This window comes from Melanotaenia boesemani, chromosome 2, assembly GCF_017639745.1.
Source record: "Melanotaenia boesemani isolate fMelBoe1 chromosome 2, fMelBoe1.pri, whole genome shotgun sequence".
NCBI lineage: Eukaryota > Metazoa > Chordata > Actinopteri > Atheriniformes > Melanotaeniidae > Melanotaenia > Melanotaenia boesemani.
This window is the reverse complement of record NC_055683.1, coordinates 13,870,641-13,889,010: the sequence shown is the minus strand read 5'-3', so window position 1 is coordinate 13,889,010 and position 18,370 is coordinate 13,870,641.

Sequence of the window (18,370 nt, the reverse complement as noted above, 5' to 3'; positions counted from 1 at the left end):
TCCCCTTATTTGTCTCTTATAGACTATGTCTGAGCATAATAAAAATCATCAGAGTTTACCTGAGCTGAACCTCATTCTGTTCAAAGAATATATATATATATATATATATATATATATATATATATATATATATATATATATATATATATATATTGCATATAAGTTGCTTAATAATTTTACTTTCACACTTATTATACATTGTAAAAAGATGAGAGCTGTATTACTTGTGAAGACTAAATGAAGAAGGCACATATTTCCAATGAAAAGAGTTTCAGGCTCATCTAAAAGAACCCTGAGTCCCTTCAGGATGAATACGAATACCTCTGGATTGATGCAGCTACGGTTTTAAACATAGGTCAGATTATTGTACAATATGTGAACATTATCTCTGCAAAGGCCAACTCTGATAAAAGTAAACCAGGATAAAATAAGTGAGGTTTTAGTACAGACAGTTCAGGTGAGGTCTTTTACAGTTTTTCTCACATCAGAATTAACATTCTCATAACTATTAGTTCAAACTCCACAACGATTAGTCATTTTTAGAACATCAGAGTAGCATTTCTTATTGCATTGATCAAATTGCAAATACCTTTGGACATGTAGAATTTGCTTTTATACAATTCTCTGCTATTTCAAAACATTATCATTTGCTTTGGTCGTATCAGTCAAAATTAACTACAACTGCAGAATGGTCGGTTCCCATGAAACTAATAAGCCACATTTAATTGCCTGAGTCATTACATACAAAAGCGGTAAACTAGTTATCAAAATCTGTCATGCAGATTTGAAACGTTTCTTTATAATATTTTCCTGTTATGTCTCCTAAACGTGGAAGGTGGAAGGTGTACGACCAGCATCCACATACTCAAATGGCTCTGCTTGCAGCCATGGACAATGCAATGAGATCACAGCAGCGTCCTGCAGAGGGTGGATCCACCACTTTCCTTACTGCATCACAAGGGATGATAACTGATGTTAATGAAAATATGTGGCAAGAAAGGAACGCCTGATGCACAGGGGAGATTTAGTATAGTACATACAGTACAGTGGGTATCTACTTTTACATCAGGATATTGTTTACAGTTATGTACAACTTTACCCAAGGTTTGTAACATTAAGTTTGTTGTGTATAAGTGACTGAAGTATATTTTATTGTTTTTAAGATGGCAAAGAGTGAATGAAGGGGAAATATATATTCACTTACCCTACTAACAAGTGTAATGTGTAACTTTACTGTAGTTTTCTAATGGCTGTACATCTAGTAGTGTGTATTGCTGTCTTGGGCATTTTCAGGTAGTGTCTCAGAGATCTGACTTGTTTGTATTAAAAACACTAACAGATTAGACTAAAGACTTTATAATTTCATAATGAAAACATGACTAAGCCATTTGAGTGCCATGTTTATAATTAATGGTGACAGGACATTTCATTTTGATGGCTTGGACAGCTTCATTGACAGAAATACTTGCTTTTTTAAAACTTGATCTTGTTTTAATACCGTTTATATGTTCTTCTCTTTCTGGTTTCTTTTGTTTTGAATGTTAAATTATGCTTCTTGTATTGTGTAAAGCAGTTTGAATCACCCTGTTGTTCAATTGTGCTGCACAAATAAACTTGCTTGCTTTGCGTTTTGAGAAATGATCTATTTTTAGTAAGTGACACACTTTTGCAGGTTATCCACTAGGTTCTTTTTGAGAAAAGCACTAACTGATGTGCAAGTGTTAATTCTGTGTCATGATCATGGTTTACGTTCTTGGTTTTGTCATGTTTAGTTCTGTTTCCAGATTTGTTTTTGTAGCTCCTTCCCTTTGCGTGTTCTGTATTGCTTTCTGTTTCCAGCTCGTTAGTTCACCTGGTCTGATTGCTGACGTCATCTGTTCCCTGTTAGTTGTCCTCAGTATATATACCCCTTGGCTTCTCTTACTCAGTGCCAGATTATTGTTGGTGGTTTCTTGTGTTCCAGTCTGTATCAGTTACCTTGTTCTTTGAAAATGAAATCCTGGATTGTCACATTTGGCTGCCTGCATTTTGGGTCTTCACCTCAGCTGCACTGTGACATTCTGATGTGAGAAATGCACTAAAGCCACTGAGAAAGACTGTAAGTCACCTAAATATGCTCCATGAGTAATTCAGGTATAAAAACTCAAAGGATAAACTAATGTTGTGTCCTCACATAACAGGAAAACTAGCAAAGAACCAATTCTAGATGGATGGATAGATGGATAGGGGAAAGCTCTGAGCTGAGAACTTTCAGCATGGTTTGCAGTGTGCATATAAATATCCAAAGGAAACCGTACAGGATGTGGACAAAAGGAGAAATGGCTCGACTTAAAAAAAGACTTCAACTAAATACAATAATTCAACATTTAAAGAAGTCATTCAAAGAGCCTGGAGAACTATTCCTGAAGACTTCTACAAGCAATTAATGAAAAAGCTTTTCTAAGAATGAGACCAAATATTTACATTCAAGCTGGTTAAAATCACACATAATCTGTTTTTACTCTGTATTTCCATTTATGTTTGTGCATGTTTCTATAAACTGCTGCACTTTTCATTTTCCAATTGAAGATATGAGGGATGATTCAAGACTGCGTTTTAGGCTACCACCACCATTTAAATCAAACTTATTGTAAAATTATCTCTAATATCTTTAAATAAAAAAAAAGACCAAGACTAAAAAGAATCTGTAAATGTAGCCCTCATGGCCAGAATTTCACTGACTATGTGATTGAAAGTAGGTCCTACGACCTGTCAGGAGCTTCTACTGAAGTGCATTCATATCAGCCTATTAAAAATAAATTAATAAAAAACTTGATGCATCATTCAGGTGTGTGTTAGTAAAATGCCAAAGCGAAGGAGGAAAGACATCAACAATCATCTTAGCAAAAACAACGGTTACTGCCCATCAGTTTGGAAAAGTCATAACGTCAAACTATTTGGAGTCTATCATTCGTTAGTAAGAAGATTAACAAGTGGAAAACGTTTGATCCAGCTGCTGATCTTCTCAGGAGTGGATGTCCCACCAAATTCACTCCTAAGTCAGATTGTGCAATGCTCAGAGAAACTGTAAGAAAACCTGAGAGCAACATCTCAGACTCTGCAGGCCTCAGCATGTAAAATGTTCAAGTTCATGGTAGAGCAATTAGAATTATTAGAAAATTAGAAAATTTATGACTCGTTTTGGATGGATTGTAGGAGAAAGCCTCCTCTTTTTAAAAATAACATTGCTGCAAAGCTGCATCTCAACAAACTGCAAGACCTCTGGAACATTGTTGTTTGGACAAACCAGACCAAAGTGTGGCTGTTTAGATATTATGCATAGCAGCATGTCAGCATAAACACTTCATACCAACTCTCAAGCATGGTGTTGGAGGGCTGATGATTTGGGCTTGCTTTTCAACTGTAGGACCTGGACACCTTGAAACTTCTGTATGCCAAGTAAGTATGCTTGGATCAAGTGTGAGAGCATCTGTCTGACAGCTAAAACTAAGCTTAGTTTTTATTAGGTTAACACAATTACATGGTGTACAATTGATCAGAGGTTGTATTTGATTTGAAAAGCTGGTGTGGAGAAATGTTTTTCTTTTTGTTCCAATTATAAAACCTTAGAACAGAAATATGAGTTTTACTTCATAGAAGCTCTACTTTGCACATGGTTTGCTTTCCACATCATCTCTCATACCTAGACTACTACTCTATAAGAGTTTATCAAACCTCATTTCCTCTGCTTACATAAGTAAAAAGACACTAAATGCAGAAAAGGGATCTCTGAGCTACGATCAAACTCCCTTTTTGACATCAAGGTGGGGATAAAGAGACACAAACCAGGGACAAAATCTCAGAGCTTGAGCTGTGATGGTGTACATTTGGGAAGATGTATCACACAACAGACGTCTAGACAGATTCATGTCGGCATTACAAGCACAGGCTCAGCAGCAGAAGACGGATGGCTGGAGAAAATCCTGACAAACAGAACTGTTTGTTCCATAACTCCGCTTCTGAGATGACACCTCAGTGGGAGCAAATCAATAGATGGCACAAATCATCAAGTCTCTTCAAGTCATGTTTTTAAACTGGTTGTATTCCAACTAGTAAATATTTAAATGTACCGTGCTGTACGGAGGTCAGGAAAGCTTATATGGGTCTGAGCAGAAAGCAGCAGCTTTGCTGTGCTTTTGGGAAGCTGCTGTGTACTCCTTCAGGGCTGTTTGCGTCATTGTAATAGGCTTATCTGTACTCTTATAGGTAGGTCTTGTCATCAACTGTCTGAGGTCTGTGCTGCTTTGAAGCTGCGCCCAATTCCCAACAGGACTTCATCAAATGCAGACACATATAGAAACTGCAGTGACTTTAATCAAGTCATCACCTGGATCTGTATGAGCACCTCACTCAGATGCTCTTTTGTTCTCTGCTTTGTTGACTCCTGATGTATTGATGAATAATACAACAAAGTTTCTGTCATTTCCTTCCTCCCTCCCAGTTCATCTTACTGTTCCTCCTCAGATCAACTGAGGCTGTATAAAGGGAACTGATAAAGCTCTCAGAGTCTGTTCTGTTTACAAAGAACCCTGTCAGATCATTAGATTTATTTAATCTCTGTATGCTTATTAAAGTGAAGATAGAAATTTCCCTTTTATCCCATGTTTTATTGCAGCGTACAGGCATAGTAACAGGCAATATTTTTGACACTGGGATTATATTGTCTGGTGTTCCTAAACATCAAGAAGATGCATTTGGATCTTATTATTGTGGAGAAATCATTCCTTTATTTTGGGCATGTCTTTTTAGGTGTTAAAACTCTGACAATATTAAATAAAATAAAATAATACTACATAAGGTTTTTACACTAAACCTTGTTTTAATCTCGTTTTTTTGTTGGCACACTGTAATTCATAGTGCATATTCTTCATTCCTCTAAGTCTCACAAAAATGAGAAACAGCCCTTGACAACTTTTTTTTCCCACCTGGAGCATCATGTGACAGCTGCAAATTGCTTAACTGCACCACGTCACATGCCAGCAACTGGATATCAACACACTGGGCACTTCCAATGCACATTGTGGCTGATTAATCAAAGAAATGCAAGAGGACATTATTGGAGGAAGAGAGGAAAAGTAAGAGAATAAAGTGACAGAGCATCAGATAAGAGTCAACAATAAACTGACTTTTACTGGCTGGAGAGATCTCAGAGAAGAGACAGGAAGCCAGATGGATGCTGAAAGTTCAGCAGTGACATTTTAATAGGTTAACAATGTGTTTTGTTTATCCATAACCTTGACTATGGTTTAACATATATTCATATTAAAATACAAAATCCTAAACAACAATAACTAATAAAGTTTTAAAGCTAAATGTTATTGGACGCTGTTGGATCAGGTGGCACTTATTAGCCTTCCTTGTGTAACTGTTTAGGATTCAACACATCCATCAACCCCTCCTACCTCCTCATAAGGGTTTTCTACCACATAATGAAAAATGTTAACACAGTATGTTACAATTTGCAAAGACAAACTGATGCATGTGATGTAGTATCCATCCATCCATCCATCCATCCATCCATTTTTTATACCTGATTTATGCTATTCTGGGTCGGAGTGGGGATGAAGCCGCCATGGAGGGAAAAACAGCTTTACGCTCTGGACAGGTTACCAGATTATCACAGGGTTAACAAGACCATGCACCTCACCTCTAGAATCTATGCAGAATCAACAGTTATCCTAATCTGTGTGCTTTTGATCATGCATGACATCTTTACATAATGCAAAACGTAGGCATGTTGTGAGGTTTCAGCCAAGATAATGTCATTTCACAAGTTTTGAACCTGCAACATTTTGTGGACCAACTTACCTCATTCACATTCAGGTGTTGTGCTGCATGGGCTTGAAATATTTCTCTCTGACATTTTCCATCGCATTGAAAAATTGAGTTAGTTTGCTCCTTTGAACTCAGAATTAATCCTGAAGCTGTTTCATTGCAAAAGATAAAATGATTGTCCACAAAAGCCCCAAATCACATCAGCAATCCAAGCACAGACATAAACGTAGAGCAAACTTCAACAACCATAATAAATAAATCAATGACCTGATTGGCATTTTGTCACCCAAGAAGCCTTGCTTATGCAGCCGGCTCATTAACACTGGGCTGCTCGTACAATTTGAAACAGGCAGATCTCACACCTCCTTTACAAAACATTTTGTTAGATTTTTTGCATTTCAAATGTGGAAAGAAGAGGATCTATGCTTTTTTTAATCTCTAACCTAACTTTACAAAGTTAGAACACAAACTCAGTTTATCATCAGATGTTGCAGGGATGTTTGGTTTTATCGTGAGCTGAAATCAAGATATTATCAGAGGTGTATAATTATGAATACCAGTATGTCGTGACGACCACATGCAGATTATGTGAACTGAAACGTGTGAATGTTAAAAGGCGTTCAGAGTCAGCATGCAAGCAGCAGTGTGTGATGCAGTACTGATGTGGGTTTTGGGACATCCTGCTGGACAGCATCATTGGACTCCCAGCTGGAGATGTGCCCTGACTCTCTGATCACAATAAGACACTGCTGCCATCAGGATTACCAAAACTACCGGCTGCTCCTGTCTAGACCTCTAATTGGTGACGTCAACCTGTGGGTGCGTGTGATTAAACTGTGGGGTGCAAATGTAGGAAGGAGGGTTGGTGAAATTTGGGAGGAAGTGAGAAATGAAATGGGAAATTTTTATTCTTCCCCACAGCTGCTCCACATGCATTTTAAATGGTAGAAAGGACACATCAGTGAATCTATTTACTTCTACTCTGACAGGAAACAGTAGATTTAAGACTGTCTGAAACGACATCTGACACCTTGGCTTTAATTTAATCTAATTTAAACAACAGCTTGTGTGTGTGTGCATGCTTGTGCATTTAATTCTGACCCTAGCGTGACTCTGTGATCGTCTTACAGATTAAGCTGGGCCTCCACTACGCGTTGACTCTAATTCATCACCACAAAGTGACGTGGATCTCAGAGGAAGTGTGAAAACAGACTAACTTCATCCATACTTAGATGGGGATATTTTCCCAAAAGATCATTCAAACTCAAGCAAATCAACATAGAAACGGATATAAATTTGTAATTTTAAATTATCACCTTGTGTAAATTTACAGAAAAGCTGTTTTTCCTTCGGCAATGTGTGTGATTAATTGCAAAGTTTTACATCCTACTGAGTTCTGCAAACAAATGTAGCGTCAGTGCTGCACTGCCGAGTGTCACCACAAGGAGTCGCAGTGGGGGTTTAACACTAGAAGTCCCAGAGAGGGGTCAATGGACCTTTCTACCTTTACAACCCAGAGATGGGTCGATTGACCAGTAGGATTTTAGCTAAAATCCTGTCTTAAGCTGCGAACAGCTTCTTTTGTTTGTAGACGAGTCAATTACTGGCACACCCCAGGAGGGCGCATACTTAGGGGAGACACTGTAGACTCTTGAAACCGGACTGTCAACTTTTGCCCAAAGCTTGGCTTGAGACACTGCTTGGTCCCCTGAGTATGAGATTGGAGTAGACCTCAAACAGATTCAGAAAGGTTTTCCTGCATTCTAGTATATTTCAAATAATTAAAAATATATTTGATATGATATATGATATATACCTCCTCGACACATTTGTGTGCTTTTAGAAGAAAAAAAAAAGATAATCATTGTGGGCCTTCAATAAAAAAGCAAACAATTTAGAATGATATGACAAAATGATGAATTCATATTTTTTTTAAAAATCACTTTAAAAGGTCCAGCTCTCCTCTTTTCATACAAATGAAAAAATACAAATTTTTCAGAATTTTTGACCAATTTTTCAAACTTTCTAACCCAATGTTCATGTACCTTATGTCCAAAAAGCCCAAGCAATGAACAATTTTGAATATTTAAAATGAACATTTTTTGATTGTGGTGGTACAGGCAGGGTCTGTGAGTAAAATGTCCAGAAGCATTAGTGTCTAAGTCAAGAGGGCATAAATGTCAACATGACAAAGATATAAAAGAACAACTGTGAATTTTTTCCAATGCTTTTTATTTTTGTCATAAAAAAAAACAACAAAACAGTTAAAATAATGCAAGTAATGAAACAATTTCACAAATATTTACACAAGGCTACAGTGGCATGCCCTTGTGTGAATGGCTTTTCTGCTCTTTCAGCAGTCCGTCTGTGCTAAGTCCAAACATGCTTGGCACTTCCATGGTATCTCCATCCTGCATTTGCCACATGTGTATTTGTAGCAGTCAACACATCTTACAGTTGCGCAATTGTTCTTGCATCGATGGTTGACCTGACATTTTGCCCTTTTCCCAGGGCTAGGTGTGGGAGGTTGCTGCTGAAGCAGTTGCTCCTTATGTGCCTTCTTCTGACTCACATGAGAGTTGGCCAACTCTTTCGCGAGCTCAACCAGGAAGTCCACTCTTCTCTCCTGCACTCCGGTGCATTCCTTATGAAGAACATGAGCGTTCAGTGCCGCCATGTCGATCATGTTGTAGAACACGGCGACTGGCCATCTCCGTGTTCCTGCACGCACGCTGTACTCCCGCACCATCTGGTCCATCACATCCACACCACACTTTGTGGTGTTGTATTGTGTGACAGTGTTTGGCTTCCTTTTGGTGGTATTCTCAGTCTCAACCACATTGTGCATGCTGCTGAGAAGATAGACAGTCTTTTTCCGTTTCGGCGCATATACTGTGAGTGTTGCACCAGTGGTGGAAAACACTCGAGTGGTGAATTTAGTGTGGTCCTTCTGTCTAGTTGACTGAGGAATTTCCCGGCGAATCTTGTTGACTGTGCCAAGGATGGTGGTTTTCCGGCTAAGCAGTCGTTGCGCAAGGGACAGCGATGTAAAAAAATTGTCTGTTGTTACAGTTCTGCCCTTATCCATGAACGGCTCCATCAGCCTCATCACTACACTCTCAGAGAGTCTCTCTCCACTGGGACGACTGGGGTCCTTGCCAAGATATGGCAGGATATTGCAAATGTACTTTGATTTCAAGTCACAAGCCAGCCAAAACTTAATGCCAAATTTGTCCGGTTTTATGCCAAATTTGTCCGGTTTTGTTGCAATGTACTGCAGAAAACTGCAGCGAGTCTTTGTCGGGAAAAGCTGTTCATCAATAGTGATGTGTCGACCAGGGTTATAAGATCTGATGCAGTTATTGACAAAAGATTCCCACAGATTAGAAATTGCAGCAAACTTATTTGTCTCCACTCGCTCACTGCGTGTGAACATGTTATCAAAGCGTAGGTGTTGCATGATGTTTTGGAAGCGGTTTCGGGCCATAGTAGCAATGATTCGTGGGTTTCCCAGCTCTGCTGACCAATTGTCACGTAGTGATGGAACTTTCTTCACCCCCCGCAAGATAATAATTGCAATAAATGCCATTAGTTCTGGGAGGTTCATGAACCATTCTGCCTGCTCCTTTTGCCGTGCATGCTGAATGGTCCATTCTTGAATGCTACGAAGCATTTCAAGTGTTATAAAACAGAAGAAGCTTTGAAGACGAGTCCGGATACTTCTTCTGGCCTTAGCAGTTGGCTCTCCATCTGTGCCGTATGGTTCTATTGGGGTGAAATTGAGACATGTCCCCAGCTGTTCTTCATGCCACACTGTGCCATCTTTAGCCATCTCTGTCCTCTCACTTCCCAACCGAGCCCTCTTTTCTGGCAGTGGAGCAGTCTCATCATCTGCAAGGTAAACAATTTCACAATTTCAGAGGACGAAAATAGGATGTTTTGGAAATAAGATTAAAAAAATCCTTTATTTGTACAAAAATGGAGAAATTCCAGTGTTGCAACTCACAGTACAGGACAAAGCAGAAAGAAAGAAATTTGTCATACCAAAAAGTTCAATAATAGTTTCAAATCTTACCTGAAGACTGCTCAGAGTCAGAGTCCGAATCCAGCTGAATTTGTATCTCTTCTCCATCTGAGTCACAAGGGTTTGTATCGTTGAGGATCAGGTCCAATGCCTGCTGAGTTGTAAGCCGCCTCTGCATTTTGCTTCCTTCTATTTGTTGGAGGTGAAGCTAGCTACTATTTATCCCCCTCAGCCCACCATCCCCCACTGCCACAGAATTTACCAGACGTTTCAAGGTAACAAGGAGGGGCTGGATGCAATGGGTGCATTCCTCAGGTAATGGCTGCATTTACAAATGAAGAGATGCTAATTTTTGCCAGCAGAGTCGTCAGTTTGGACTAAAGGTCTTTCGACCCTTCTCTGGGACTTTAGGGAGATATCAAAATTCCTGGGACTTCTAGTGTTAAGGAAGGCAAGTAGGTTTATTCTCATTGTACATTTCATGTACAAAACAACTCAGTATTTTATGTACAACATTAACATAAGAAACATAAAAAATGCAGTAAATTTTTAAAATAAACTATGAAGAAAAAAGAAACAGGACAAGTTCAAATTAAGAGAAACAGACGACAGAATACATACAGTGTACATATAAAACAAATAGATATCAGTGAGAAATATATCATCATCACTATCACTGTCAATGTACATGTGTGATATATTCAGAAAGAAAAACAAAGGGGGAAAAAACACAAAAAAGTTTTTGTTTAATTAAAAGCATCTATGAATAAAAGAGTTTTCAGACCTGACTTAAAAGAACTCAGGTTTGGAGCAGACTTCTGATTTTCTGGTTATTTGTTGCAGACATTAGGAGCATAAAAACTAAATGCTGATTCACCTTGGTCAGTTTTAACTCTCAGGATGTAAAGCAAACTCTACTCAGATTTATTATGTAGAATAATAAATCAGAATGACATGGAGAAGCAATCACAGGAAGAAGGAGGATTAAAATGAATTGCTATTTTAACTATTATGTTTTGTAAATCATCTTCCAGTTGTAGCCCAAACTCTGAGACCATCAGACATAAACACAATACCTTCCATAAGACTTTGAGGACAACCCTGATAACTGCACTAATCACAGTAATTTAAAGGTGCTCTTATTAAAAAAAAGAAAAAAGTTTAAAACAAAAATAATATTGATAAAAAGAATTCAACAACAGGATGTAGTGCATTTCAGATACCACATTGTACCACTGGGTGGGGCATGAGTCAGCTTAATATGCTATGCAGAACAAGCAGAAAAATACAGACCAGTAGAAAACAGAAGATTTAAATCAGTAAAACCCTCCATAACTACAACAATTGAAGTTCCTGGCAAATGAACTTTACCTAAACTAAAACCTCCCACAAAGAAACCATGATTAGCTGCAAAGATGTTAATTAAGTAGAATTATTAAGGGCTAAACTAATGTAAATATCAGTGTGGCTTTTCTTTACTTGAGACACCTGGTGGGAAGCAAAGTACCAAGATCTGATACAGAATGTGTAATTGAAAGGTGAAAGGCTGAAGATGCAGCTATTGTTACTCCTATAAGTACCTGCCGCCCCCAAACTGCCCCCTGATGATTAGCAGGGCTTTGCATCTGCAATGTAAAAATGACGGATACACACTTTTCATTAGAAGTTCATTATGTAATGTCAGGACAAGAGTAGTAAAGTCAGAGAAGTAAAGGACTCCAAAATACTGCTGTGGTTTCTTACAAAGGAGAATATATTTAAAGAGTGGGGCACGGTGGATTGCTGGATATGATGCTTCTGCTGTTTCATGCTTCATGTGTTGGGCTGAAGCACGGTGCAGTGAGGATCAGCTGTACAGTTTCAGTGTTGCTGCAGCTGGATGACAGAGGAGGCCTTGATCTGGAAAGCTTTGCTGCTACCATCTGTTCACTTGTGTGTGTCTGTGCATGCGTGTGTGGACCGTGTACATTCACCACGTGCACTGTTTTGTTGTCCTCAGGGTTGGTGGACTGGAAAAATTCAGCAACTCAATCAATGGCGTTTTGTTTGAGTAGAACCTGATTTTATTTGTTTGTTTTCGAACAAATTGTACTTTTCACTTTCACTTTTCATTAGACAGCAGGAGGGATAATTCTAGACTTCTCTAGAGCAGAAATTACAACCAAAGTTGAATTACTGTTACGTTTATCTGGACTTTTGTTTCATTTCAGACACTATGACACACATGAACACGTTTTAATGTCATCATTCCTTTTTACATCATTCTCTTAGTGTTGATATTATCTAGACAAACCGTGTTAGTAAAGCTTTTTATAGAATGTTTTTCCATACTATAATTTGTATATTTTATCCTATTTTATTTAGTTTTATTTTAATTATTTTTATCTCAGCTAGACATCTTTAAACTTTCACTGTCTGACGTGGTCTGTGGTGGTTGGTTGGACAACGCTCTTGAGACATGATTTTATGTACATGGGTGTGTGTGTGTGTGTGTGTGTGTGTGTGTGTGTGTGTGTGTGTGTGTGTGTGTGTGTGTGTGTGTGTGTGTGTGCATGTGTTTGTGTGTGAATATGTCATGTATGTGTGACTGGGTTTGTGGTCTGGCGGTTTTGATAGGTAAGGATGGGGAGGAGAGGGGGGGTGTTGTTCATCACGTTTTTAATGTAAAGCACTTTAAGTTGCATTTCTGTGTATCAAAAAAAATCTTTAAAGTTTGATTGATTGATGTTCTTCATGCTAAAAAACTCCACCTGTTCTCCACTGGGTACAGTTCATCTGCCGGCAGGTCAGTCCAGCAGGATGCAGCACCAGATCAGAAATCACAGGTTTCTAGGTTTGTTTGCATTTTGCATTGTTTAGGGAGAAATATACAAATTCCTTTCAATCTTTCTTTGAGGAACATTATTTTAAAAACATTTCAAAGCATTTCTTACGCATTTTGAGAAACTCAAACTCATTTACCCATCATTGCTCCTCTAAAACTGTCATTGATGCTTCTTTTGTACCAGATCATGCTTGAAAAATATATTTTTTAAAATACAATTTCCACCGTTTTACAGTGTGCTACAGGTCTGAAATACTAAAAAGGGATGAATATTAGCAAATAAATGTAAGTTTATGTGAAATATTCCAGGTTCATGCTATCTGCAAATAAACAAGATCCCAAGTAAATGTAAGAATGTTTTCATTATTTAGTATTTCATATTATCTCAGGTGCTTCTGATGTGGGGTTATAGGTTCAGTGTGTCTGATGATTACTGTTTAAACTGCATTTGCAACCTGAATGAAAGGAGGCCAGTCGATGTTGTGACCATCTACAGTTTTCAGTTTTAAATTAATGTGATATTAAAGCATTTCTCTGCAGTACAACTAAACTAATTATGATGCCATTTACTTGGGTTTTGCTGAGATGAACAAAACAGATACATGAGCTCATGTTCTAAACAAAACTGAGCAGCTGTTGCTGTCTGAACTTGAAGGGATTACAATTTTGTTATGTAAGAATATATAAAAAGCAGCATTATCAGCATCACAGCTGCTAAGAATCAGCAGTTTATTCTGCATCGGCCATAGTGACAGCGTTATGAAATTTGTCTGACCCGCTTTTTTTGTTGTGTGTGTGTGTGTGTTTTTTTTAGATCAGTTCAGTGATGCTGCAGCAGAAATCCATCGGCTCTCCTGCTGCACGTCCACCGTGCTCATCGCAGCGTAAGGAGCTGAGAGGAGTGGAAAGACAACAAGGCTTTGGAGCACATGAAGGGGGAGCTGACAGTGCTGGGAGAGTTTTGTCTGCTCGTCAGGGTTTACACAGCATACAAGCTGCAGAACAAACCACAGTCATCAGCACTGAGATGATCTGGCTCTCTGACTGCCAGCCAGACAGGCCTGACAGCTCCATTTAATCCAACAAATAACAGCCTGCTTACTGGGCTGGTTCTTTTCTTCTTCTTCTTCTCTTTTTTCTGACTCAGTTTGTGCATCTCTGAACACATTCTGACACAGCAGGGAAGAGGTTTTTAGATTACACTGTAGAAACAGGTTGGATCTCCAGTGCTAAGTTACACCAAGATTTTTTAATTCCTCTTAATCATTAATTCCATAGTATTTCTACTATGAATACTGGTGCACAACATATTTTAGCATCACTTGTAGAAGTTACTGTGATTGTTAGTGTTGTTATTTGGGCTTATGGTGAAGTCACTGACACAGATATGTTAAACAGATAAAAGGAAGGTTGACTTCAATGTACACACACAGTGAATGCACAAGCTGTTTGTTTTGTTATGGTCCTCTGAGTCCTCTGAATGTCCTGAAGAATCTGTGGTTAGACCTCAAAAGAGCAGCACATCCCAAAGATGTTGCCAGAGGGAAACATTTTTCCCTTTTTTCTCATTTGTTGAAACAATAGAAGATGATTATCAAACAGCAGTCTTATGAATTATTAAAGAAACTCCAAGTCTTTTGGAAATCAGATAATCTTTTACTAAGTAAAAGATGACATCCTTATAAAGGTTAGCTCCCCAAACCTTTGCATGTTGCAGAAACTAGATAGAAATGTTTTTTGCTACCTTTCCAAAAAAATAATCTACAGCAACCCAATTTACACAATCTAAACCAGACTGAGGTGATTGTGGAGATTTGGCTGTGGCTGAAAAGGTGTAAGAATAGTTTTTAAAAACAGTGACACAAAATGTTGCAGGAGTTCTTGTCATGATTGCTGCTCTGCAGTGAGCAGACTGTTTGCAGGAACCTCCACTTCCTCATCAAGCTCTTCTGTCCCACCTGCCCTGATTACCCACTCTCCCCACCTGCTCCCCGCCCTACTTAAACACCCTCCAGTCTCTGCTTCCTTGCCAGATGGTCAACATAGCGTACCCTGGTGATATCCAGCGTTTGCCTCTTGTTTCTAGAGTCCTGTTACCGACCTTGCTACGTCTCCTGGACTTCCCCGTGTCTGATTCCCTGTTGGATCTTTTCCCTGCCTTCTGCCTTTTCTGGATTTCGACCCATGTTTGGACTGACCACTGAGCCCTGCCTGTCTCTGGTGAATAGTCTGATTTCTGCCTTCTTGTGAATGACCCTGCCTGTCTGATTACTACTCTTCTGGATTGTTGGACTTTCTGAAAGTCTTTCATTTGTTTGGACATTTGACATTTTATGTTTTTTTTGTTTGTTTTGTTTGTTTTGTTTGTTTTTTTTTTTAAACAAATTTTTATTCCAGTCCTTGACCATTTTTAGATATACTTTTTTTTTTTTTTGGTATTCTTCTAAAACAAGGGTAGGCAAGTTTGGACCTAGAGAGCCACATTCCTGCAGGTTTTCAATGTTTTCATGCTCTAACAAATCTGATTCAAATTAAATGGATCCAACAGCTCATATAGTTCTGCTCAATGGCTCATTGGTTTTTATTAGTTGTGCTGAAACGGGGAAATATAAAACTGCAGGCCTCTAGGACCAAACTTGCCTACACTTGTCCTAAACCATTTATCACTAACCTAGAAATAATTTAAGTAATAAGAAAATTCTCTAACTCAAGAAATGAAGCAATGAACCAATGTTGTGTTGACACATGACAGAGAGTGACTTTGTTATGAGCCGCCTGTTGAACAGAGATCATTTGTTTCCATTTCTTTAACAGCACTTATGGAAAACACCAAAGATAAATAAGTATTACAAACAGAGAAAAAAAGTTTTGCACCAACAATGTGATTCACAAAGAGCTGTCAGGTTTAAACTTGGCAAATGTCACCATGGTGTGTAGTGTGTCCTTAGAACATATGAAAAAAACTGGACGAGTGGAGGACAAGGGTCAGTCCCAAAAACCTCTTTACAGCAGATGAACAGGATCTGAAAGTGATGTCCTCAAGAAACAGGAACAAAGATCAGACAAAGGACCTGAGAAATGCATCTTACCTTCAATTGATCCATTTACTGTTCACTAAATGCTCACCAGGAATGGCCTCCAGGGAAGGGTGGCTGTCAAGAAGTCATGTTTGAGGAAGGAAAATGGGGAGAAAAGGCTGAAGTATGCCGAATGATGCAAGAACTGGACTGAAACTGAACTGATGGAGGGATGAATCCTACCCAGAGCCTGGACCTCAACTTCACTGAAACAGTGTAAGATCATCTGCAGGGAACAGAACAAAGGCAGAAAACATCAAAGAAAACTTTGGAAAGTCCTTCAAGAAGCTTGGAGAGCTATTCCTGATGACTACATAAAGAAACTATAAGAAAGTCTAAAATGGTTCAGGTTCACACCAATGTTAGAGCTGTTAAAATTTACATTTAGGTTGGCATGTTTCAGTTAATCAGTGCCCCTCGCTCCCATATATACGGAAATGAGGAATGGCTCAAGATTTCTGCACATAACTGACTTATTTGCATTTTGAAGAAAGTGCAGGATAATATAATGATAATGTTTTTTATCCATCAAGAAATTTGAAGTATATGTTGCTGACCACCTCATCTTGTTCATTAATATCCGACCAGCAGCATCCCTGCCGTCAGATGGGCCAGCGTGGGCTGTGTTGAGATTATTGGATGTTCCCTTGCAGATCTCCTGCTGCGTTTGGCACTGATGAGGTCACGGCTGTGTGGGCAGCCTGCAACATATGTTCCATCAAAATTGTGTGAAAGGCCTAATCCCTTGCAGAGCATTATGCAATGTATTTGCCAAAGATTCACTCTGAGAAAAAAAATGGAAGCATTCATTTCTTTTCCTTAACATGACCAGGTTGTTTTGTTAATCTATTTAAGAAATTTGTCTCATTCATATATTTAAATGTACTGGACATGCAGCAGCTTCTACAATGGAAAAGTATGCACACGTGCCACATATAATTACGCTGTTTTCGGTCCCTGTCAGGATGAGAGATGATTTTTGTTGAACTGGAATCATAAATGTAGGTTTTAATGGCACAGAAGCTCAGTGTTGCCTGGTGTACATGCCATGAGAACAATAACAAAAGAGTTTAAACAGAGCTGTTCTACAGGACAGGACCACTATTCTGATTTTAAGGAGCTACAGTAGTTCAGCATTTCAGGAGGCTGCTTCTGTATCTTCAGCCAGAACAAGGCTAACTTTCCTCCCTGTTTCCGGTCTTTATGGTAAGCTAAGCTTACCAGCAACTGTCTACACTCTCAAAATAAAATTGTACCTCGCTAATTGGACCTTTCGGGTATTGAGTAAGTATTTGTACCCCTATAGTTTGTATCTCATAAAGACTAGTGTTGTACCTCTGTTCCACTCTAAGAAAAGTCCATAAAAATAGTGCCAAATGTATCATTAAAATGTGAAGGAAGTTTCCGTCGTAAGTTTTCATAGTAGTATTACCTGATTTCTTTTTTTTATTTTCATTTTGCATCTTTAGAGCAAAAACTCTTCTAAAAACTATACCTGGAGTCCCGTGTTGGTTAATCTGAGATTCATTTTATATGCTCAAAGTTCAACATTTAAGTTTGACTAAGCTTTAGTGTCCTAATGATATACACATTTTTTTATATTTAGATCCATAGTGTGCAAAGACCACAAAGGCTCATGGGAAATGCATATTCAGCATGAATTTAACCTTTTGTGATTATTACCCTCTAAATTCGAGTTATGTGCTTTACGATCTGTGTTAGGTGTACATTTAGACAATGTTGTTAGGATGTACAAATCTGTTTGAATGTTAAAGTTGGGACTGCAAGTGTAGACAGTACAAGGAGAGACACCCACCACCGCAATTAATCTGCAGTGAGAGAAGAGTGTTGGGAGTAGAAATGATGCTGGATATGAATTTGATAATTAATCTTGAATAAACTTGATTCAATCATCTATTACAAAGTGAAGCAAATCAATTCATTTGGTTCAGCTATTGTCTTTGTGTTCAGTGTGGTGTTAATCTGTGAATGTAACAGTTTATATACATAAAAGTACAAAAATTTCCATTATTGGATAAACAGACATGTCCGTAAATGTAACATGGAAGTACAGAATTTTCCTTTTTTGGATTAATGTGTCTTACAGTCAGCGGTAAAATGTCCTTATAATTTTTTGCTGTTTTTCTACAGACATTTTTCTTAGAGTGTGTCTATCTTATATCCTAATTTAAAAGTAGAAAATGTCTACCTTGCACCACAGGCCAAAAGAAAGATAATGCTTCTTCTCAGTTACACACATATTGATCAGCCAATAAACACACAGGAATCAACATAGAGTTCAGTCTTGTACTGAATGACACATTGACACGCAGTTTGGGGAAACTTGGGTCAAACCACTAACATACTGAGTGGCAGATGACCGCTCTTCCTCCTGATCCAGCCTAAAAACAAATAAGGATAATATTTTTTTCCCCCCAACATAGACTTTCTTCTAATATTGTACCCTAACATTCAGAAGAAACGGTACATATATTCAGGGGAAACCAAGTTTGGTTGTTACATTGGAGAAGTTGTAACACCACTATTTACGTAGAGATGCTGTTACAAGAGTCATTTCAGTGTTTACCCTTTCATCTTGCTCTCACATGGTGGTTGTCAAAGGCTGGAAAA